Source organism: Pinus tabuliformis, chromosome 8 (genome assembly GCF_031772625.1).
Source record: "Pinus tabuliformis cultivar Carrire ecotype Pingquan chromosome 8, CPIR1, whole genome shotgun sequence".
Taxonomy (NCBI): domain Eukaryota; kingdom Viridiplantae; phylum Streptophyta; class Pinopsida; order Pinales; family Pinaceae; genus Pinus; species Pinus tabuliformis.
In genome coordinates, this window is record NC_142294.1 from 1,563,989,935 (window position 1) to 1,563,998,373 (window position 8,439).

At 40.3% G+C, this 8,439-nt stretch overlaps 1 pseudogene; it reads left to right on the top strand.

The window, feature by feature from the left end:
* Window positions 1-5,134: 5,134 nt before the first annotated feature.
* Window positions 5,135-7,962, top strand: LOC149241963 (pentatricopeptide repeat-containing protein At3g12770 pseudogene; annotated as a pseudogene).
* Window positions 7,963-8,439: the final 477 nt, after the last annotated feature.

An 8,439-nucleotide genomic window follows, 5' to 3' on the forward strand; every position in this document is an offset into this window, starting at 1 on the left:
CAACATTTTGCAGCAAGATGTCCTTGCTTATGGCAGTAAGTGCACTGCATTTGCATCCTCTTGACAACATGATTTTCCTTGTCCAATGGACCTTTGGTTTCTTGCTTCTTTTCCTTCAAAAGCTTCCTGTGTGTGGCCATTCTCTTCCAACATCTGGAAACATTATGGTTATCCAAACCACAAAAGGAACAAGCAATTATTTTTCCATATTTATGTGGAAATTTATCATGCTTTGCAAAATCAAAAGGAATATGTTTAGAACTAGATTTATACCTTTCTCTTTCACCTTTATTGCCTTCATGAGGAGGTGAAGCAAATGAAGAAGTGGCTCCCTTTGGAACACCATCAATCTCTTCAAGGCTGTTAGAGTCTCCCCAACTCTTTGGTTCAAGTGTGTGCTTCTAAACACCTGCATCCTGCAACTGACGTTTCAAGCTATTGCATTCCTCCTGAATACAATCTTCACACTCTGCAATGCAACCCCTTCTTGGAGCTGTTTCAATGGCCTTCATGGCAGCTTTGGAATACTTTCCATAAGATTGTCCATAGCCAAGACCCAAATACTTGGGCCTTTCCTCAACCATTATTGGTTCAACAATACCTTGTGCATGCTTTCCCAAGCCCTTTCCTTCATAGCCCATCTTGGACATTAGCTTGGAACCTATGCCTTTATTATGTTTTTCAAAAGAGCCAATATAAGCATCCTTAGAGGAATTTGAAGACAAACTGGAATGGTTTACCTCTTCTTCAAGCTGATACTTGACTAAGGCTTCTTGGGCAATAAAGAGCCGTGTCTCCAATTCATGCATCCTTTTCAGGTTCATATTTGCAATATGAAGTTGCCTCTCCATTTCCCGCAATTTGTCAGAAAGCAACTGCTTCTCTTCCTTCATGGAATTCAACTGCTCTCTAAGCATGCTGCTCTTCCTTCCATCCTCATACATTTCTCTCACCATATCCATCATGGTGGACAATTCTTGCTTCATGTCTTCATCAAAGAATCTTGTGAAGAACGCAGAATTTGAGGACCCACTTGTAGAAGTTGTCATTATACCAATGAACAAAAGAACTTCAACAAGATAAATAAAGAGCTTATTCAACAACCTTTTGCAACAAACCTCTTGTGCTCCAAAGATTGCCTTGAGGTCCTTTGGGATAAGAAGAGTTCCTTCATCTCTCTTTCCTTCTTGTCCTTCTTGGACTGAGCTATCACAAATTTCCCTTCACCTCTGCAAACTCAGAAAATAGGCAATCTGCAAAACAAGCACACAATTAGCTTTTGACTGTTTAAACACCTTTTAGACAAGTAGTATTTGCTCTGTCAATCAAGCATGCTAATATAGCCTTCTTTGAAGGTGAGGTCATTCAATCTCAGGCTCCGATACCACCTGATATGAAAATGAGGCTCTTAGGCTTCTTGTCTAACTTACAAGAACCTCTCCCACTTCCAAAGCTTTAAATATGCCCAAGTCTTCATGATTAACCAATGCAGAATTAAAAATGTGCTTGAAAATAAGATGTATGCTGGTATTTGATTTAAACTGATTATATGCTTTAAAATATGTTGTTTGCGCTGATATGTAAATGTGCTTGAACTGATATATAAATACATATAACAGTAAATAATGCAGCAGTAAAAACAAACATAGAACATCAATATTAATTTGGAGTTCACACAAAACTCTTGGGCTACGTCTCTGTGAGCTCTAGTCAAATCAACTAGGCTCTCTGGGATTATGGTATAAGTCCTTTTTACAAGCTCTTGGCTCAACTCCTACTATTTTACACAGAAACAGTGGGTTCAGACACCATGTCATTCCCCGGCTCTTGAAGCTCTGGCTCTTGGCTCTTGGCTCTGACTCTGGATCTTGGCTTTTGGTTCTGGCTCTTGGCTCTGACTCTGGCTCTTCGGCTCTGGCTCTGGCTCTGGCTCTGGCTGTGGCTCTTCGGCTCTGGCTTCTTTGCCTTCTGCAACCTTCAGCTCTCTGGCTTTTCACTTGAACTTCAAGTGACCCCAAAGGCTCCCTCAGCTACTCAGTGCGGTAGCTCTTTGGCTCCCTCTTCCCTCTCGTCTCTGCAACTACTTTCAATATTCAGCTTGCTCTCTATTGAGCTCTCTACCTCCTTTGAGGCGAGCTTCCGTCTTTTTGGCTACCCCAACCATTTCTCTGTGTGCAATCATCCTTCTATGGCTCTTTGGCTTCCCTGCGTGTTGTCTGTTCGACTGCCATCTGGCTCTCGGCCTTTGCCCGCTCAAATCCCTCTTGTAGCGTTAAAAAATCATTGCATAATGCATTTAGGGGAGTCGCCCACCTAATCTGCAACGGATGAGGGCATCGAGCCTTTGAAATCCTTGAAACGACCATTCTCTATTTACATAGAGAAATGTGTTCAAACACAGGAAAAACCACCAAAACACTGTTCATTTGGACTTCAAATCTTCATAATTGCGCCCTATTCTCCTATCAGGTCCCCCTATAAGTCGCTATCGCATGTCGCAATGCCCCTCTCCATGGCTTCCCTTTGTATTTCGTTTAATAAATGAAACATGTTACATGGAAATACATTAAAAATGCCAATTGACGGATCTCAAATCTTATGAAATAGCGTTTAGATTTCCATCGGGTCTGGCTAATCACATCGCACATATATATATGTCTATAACCGCTCCTCTGTGTAGCTCCAATTGTGATCCGCCAATATAGACGATCGCAATATCACATCACCCGGGGTCCCGCCTTTTCCTTACGGTATCACTGATTGTGATCCGCCGATTTCGGCGATCGCACCATCGCATCGGCCTGAGACCTTTGCCTTGGGTATACACCGCCTGTGTCCGATCCGATCCGTCGATCCGATCTTCAAAGGTTGCTGATTAAGGGTGCCTTTCGCTTGACCTTAAGTCCTCCTCTTTGCCTTATGTGATGAAATTTTCCCTTATAGGGGTTTTTTGCCATTTTTAGGGGTTTTTGCCTCTTTTTTCAAAGAAACTGGGCATCTTCTACATGTGATAACTTCTCCATCTGAAGTCCGTTTTCGCCCATTCAAGTTGCGTTGGATTCAGAATGAAGGGATCTCTACAATGAAACTATTTTTGAGAGCAATTTGTGACTTTCATTTTCCTCTGATTTACAAAGGATTTGTGCCATTTGGCACCTTTTACCTCTTATATGAAGTCTTTTAGACTTAGAGGTTTATTCAGGATCCATTTTTGGATCATCTCCCTAAGGTTTTACTCAAATTTTGAGAATGAGTACTCATTGGATGCAAAATTTGATTCCTCATCCAAGGAATACCCATGTTTCATACTTTTGATGGACTCTGCTACATGAAAAATGAGAAATACATGGAAAACGTGATTGCAATCGCGTTTTTTCATGTATTTCTCATTTTTTGTGTAGCAGGGTCCATCGAAAGTATGAAACATGAGTACTCCTTGGATGAAGAATGAAATTCTGCATCCAACGAGTGTTGTTGCTCGAAATTTGAGTAAACCCATAAGGAGATAAGTTGAAAATACGAGTTGAAAAAATAGTTTTTTCTTTTTTCCCTCTAAAATTTGATGATGTAATCTAATCTTATTTTATTATTTCCACTATTATTTTATAATTTCCTTAGGAGGCCCATTTTAGACTTCAAAATTCCCCTCATGCACCTTCCTTTTCTCCTAATTTCCATTATTTTCATAAATAATGTCAATAAATGTCTTTTTTCCCTTTCCCATGCCTTTGCCAATTTTCTTTAGCCATAATAACCGAAATGAACACGCACTAGGATATTTTTCCCACCATTCAACTTGGAATACGTGTCCCATGACCAAGGTCTTATTTTACCTTTATTAATTTTTACATGGATTTTTGACCAGAGATGTTATAGCTGACCTGACTTGGGTCGTGCGGGCACCCCTTCATGGGTGGGCACACCCCTACTCGAGCGCTCTGTTGCTGTGTGTTCCATGCCTTACTCGAGTCGGCGTTAATTTGCCTTGTCGTTCACTCCATCTTTTCACGACCTGCTCGTCGCATCGTTTCGTTCAAGCGGTCCTCGGTTAGGGTGGTTGCGCCCCTGGTCGACCCTCGTTCTACCATGAGCTCATGTTGGGTGGGCATGCCTATCATGGCATTCCAGTTACGTTATGCCATAATCGTCACTCGATGCCCTACCATCGTGCAGGGCACCTAGGGCGTGCACACCCCTCAAATCGTGCACGTTGTCTGCTACCGCTGTGTCGACCCGAGCGCCCCTTCTTTGTGTGGGCGCGCTCGTCGTACTTGGGCGCCCTCCTGTTGTGCACTCCAAGTCTTCACCAAGTCATTCCTCGTCGCATGATTGGGTGCCCTGCCTTGTGCAGTTGCGCCTCATCGTGCGATCTACCAAACTTGGTTCCATCTCAATTTTTCGTGACTCCAAGTGTTTAAGGGTCGTCACGGGCGCCCGTTGGCCTTGGGGCCATCTCGGGGTCCTGACACTAAGGAACCCTTGGGGTTTGTGGTCCATATGAATTATTTTACTTTTGATTCTTTTGTCATATTTATTACTTAAATGATTTTAAACCAATCAATATCTATTTCGATTTCTAATTTAACAAGTGTACAAAGATGAAATTTCTCAAGATGTAAATACCTTTTTTAAGTGTAAAATGAGAAAAGATTTACACCAAAAGAGATTTGATTCATCTTAAAATTTGAAAAGGAGTTGTCTATAATGCGACTTTTTGAGAAAATACGGCGGAAGAAATTGAGATGAAATCATGATTTGTTGCAGTTAAAATGGTTTAACAGCATATTTGGATTCATGAAAAACTACGCTTGATTTAGTTTCAATAAATTATCTTATAAAAAGTAAAATATTTGATTGACTAAAACTATAAGTTGTCAAAACCTAGAACTTGAAAAAGACAAACAATAAATTAATTCTATAACCTCAATTTTACCTAAACTACATTAATAACCATATTTATAATACATTAATAACCATATTTATAGGCATGAGTATGTTTTTTTATTTATACTTTGATCCATCCCATTTTAATTTTTAATTTTAATTTTTAAACCAATAATAATAATAATAATAATAATAATTTTTTTGTATAAAATAAATGCGCCTCTGCCCAAGTGCAATGGCGATCAGCTAAGTTAGATGAATTGTTCACTGAAATTTCTGTCAAAAGTGTTTCTATTCGATGTACAGTGTTAAGCACACAGCCTTTTTGAGATCAAGGCAACTCACCCGGATGAATTTGAAGCATTCCCCGTGAAACTCACAGGTAACAGTAGATGGATTGTGATTGCTCATGTATTCATCGGGGCGAGTTTCGACCTTAGGTTTGCTTTTACACCACCATTACGGTCTCGCTTGTTACAAATTGAAAACTAGCAGAAGGCTCCATCGGCTTTTGATTTGCGAAGTGTTAATCCGTCATCATGCTTCAAGTGCAGAGGTTGTTAAGGAACAGCCAACCCCAGAGTGGGATTTACCAGAGAAAAATTACACCTGTAATCTCTGCAGTGAGAAGCCTACATATATCAGTGAACACCAAGGTGAGCCAGTGGACTCTGATGTTAATACATATGCTGGTCTCCTGCAGGACTGTACAAACGTAAAAGCACTGAAGGAACTCCATGCTCGCACAATTGTAATTGGTATTAACCAAAACAATCTTATACAATCCAAACTTGTTAATATGTGTATGGTATACCATGATCTGGAGAATGCACGCGAAATTTTTGACAAAATGCCTGAACGAAACGTTCGCCTATGGAATACAGTGTTGAGAGGCTATGCTAAAAGTGGGCTTTTTGATGAAACCCTCAGGTTGTATTATCAAATGAGAGGGGTTCACATACAGCCAGACAACTTCACATTTCCTTTCGTACTAAAGGCATGTGCCGGCCTATCAGCTCTGAGAGAAGGCAGGGAGATTCATCAACACGCAGTTAGAATTGGATTTGATTCGGATGTTTATGTGAGCAATGCTCTCATTGATATGTATTTCAAGTGTGACAGTGCCAACGATGGGCGACAGGTGTTTGACAAAATGTCTAGAAGGGATGTTGCTTCATGGACTGTGCTCATATCTGGTTATGTGCTAATCAGTCATGCCAATGAAGCTTTAATCATTTTCTATCAAATGCAATTGACTGATGCAAAACCTAATATAATTACCATTGTCAGCGTGCTTCCGGCATGTGTTCAGCTGGGGTTTCTGCAATTTGGAAAATGGATCCATGGTTATGTAATTGCTAGTGGTTTGGGAATGGATATTAGTCTTGGGAATTCTCTTGTAGCTATGTATGCCAAATGTGGAAGCATTGAACTAGCACGTCGAGTGTTTGACGAAATGCCTGAAAGAGATGTGGTTTCATGGAATGCAATGATTGCAGGGTATTCTCAGAATGGCCGTGACAATAAATCCTTGCGACTTTTCCGTCAGATGCAAATGGAAAACTTGAAACCAAACTCAGTGACTAGCGTTAGTATGTTGGCGGTTTGTGCCCACTTAGGTGCTTTACAACAAGGTATATGTATCCATAATCTCTCAATCAAACTTGGATTCGAGTCCGATGTTTTTGTAACTGGTGCACTGTTAGACATGTATTCAAAATGTGGTAGTACAGAGATTGCAGAGAAATTGTTTGACACGATGCCTGTGGCTGTAAGAAATGTGGTTTCATGGAGTTCAATGATTGCTGGTTATGCCCAAAATGGACTTGCCAATGAGGCATTGGCACTCTTTAATCAAATGCAACTGACAGCTGTGAAACCCAACCCCATTACAATTGTGACTGTGCTGTCAGCTTGTGCCCATATAGGAGCACTTGAACAAGGTCAGCGGATTCACGACTACATCATTCGAAGTGGATTTGAGTCGGATGTTTTAGTGGGGACTGCACTCATAGATATGTATGCAAAATGTGGAAATATAGAAATGGCTCGCCAATTGTTTGACAGGATTACTAACAAGGATGTGGTTTCATGGAGTGCGATGATTGCAGGGTATGGAATACATGGGCATGGTAAGGATGCCCTTGTACTTTTTTCCCAAATGCAACTGACAGGCATGAAGCCAAACGATGTCACATTTATTTGCCTTTTATCTGCATGTAGTCATGCAGGCCTGGTGGTTGAGGGATGGCAATTCTTCTATAGCATGAGTGAGTCTTATGGTATCACACCCAGGGTGAAACATTATGCATGTATGGTTGACCTTCTTGGCCGTGCTGGGCGGTTGGATGAGGCATACAGCTTCATCAGGAAGATGCCAATTCAACCTGACGCAGCTGTGTGGGGGGCTTTGCTTGGTTCCTGCAGAATCTATTGCAATTTTGAGCTAGGGAAATATGCAGCAGAACGTCTTTTTGAGTTAGATCCAGAAAACGTTGGGTACTATGTTTTGTTGTCAAACATCTATGCTGCAGCTGGTAGGTGGGAGGATGTAGCAAATATGAGAACAAGGGTTAAATACAGTGGGTTGAGAAAGACCCCAGGATGCAGCTTTATTGAGATAGATAACAAGGTTCATGCATTTCGTGTTGGGGACAACTCACACCCTCAATCCGAAAATATTTATGCAATGTTGGAAGCTTTGTCTGGGCAGATGGCTGAGGCAGGTTATGTGCCCAACACAGATTCTGTATTGCATGATGTGGAGGAAGAGGTGAAAGAACACTTGCTTTCTAGTCACAGTGAGAAGCTAGCCATTGCTTTTGGACTTATCAACACATGTTCTGGAACCCCTATTAGAATTACAAAAAACCTTCGTGTATGTGGTGATTGCCACAATGCTACTAAGTACATCTCTAAAATTGTAAAACGTGAGATCGTTGTGAGGGATGCAAACCGTTTTCATCATTTCAAGGAGGGATTATGTTCATGTGGGGATTATTGGTGATGGTTGACAACACAAATGAAAACCATCAACTTGTTTCAGTAAAAACAGAAGGTATTTTTACCTTTTTAGGATCTGTAGTAATTCAGTTTTACAGTAGATGATATTTCTCGGTCTAATATCATTTTTTGTCCCATCTGCTACAAAGTTTTGGGAAGGGTGCGCGCTAGTTTTGGGGCAGCTAAAAAGTTTAACTGCAATTTCGTTGGGAAATAATATTGAAAAAAATTGAAAAATTAAAAGCAATTATATGTAGAAAAAAATGTTGGAATTCAAATTAATATATATGTAAATAAAGAAATTAAGTTTAATGAAAAAATTTAAGTCTATATATTTTTACTTTGCACAATTTTTCAAAATAATATATAATGATAATGAGTAATATTCACTAAGACCAATGTGGTCCACTGGATCGTAAGAAAGTAGGAGATTAATTGAGACTCCTTAAAAAATGTATTTTCGTGATGTAAAAGAAGGGAATAAGTGTTCTTAGATCACTATAGGTATGCTAACTTAACAAGTCAAGAAGGTTGGTAGTGTGACAAATGTCT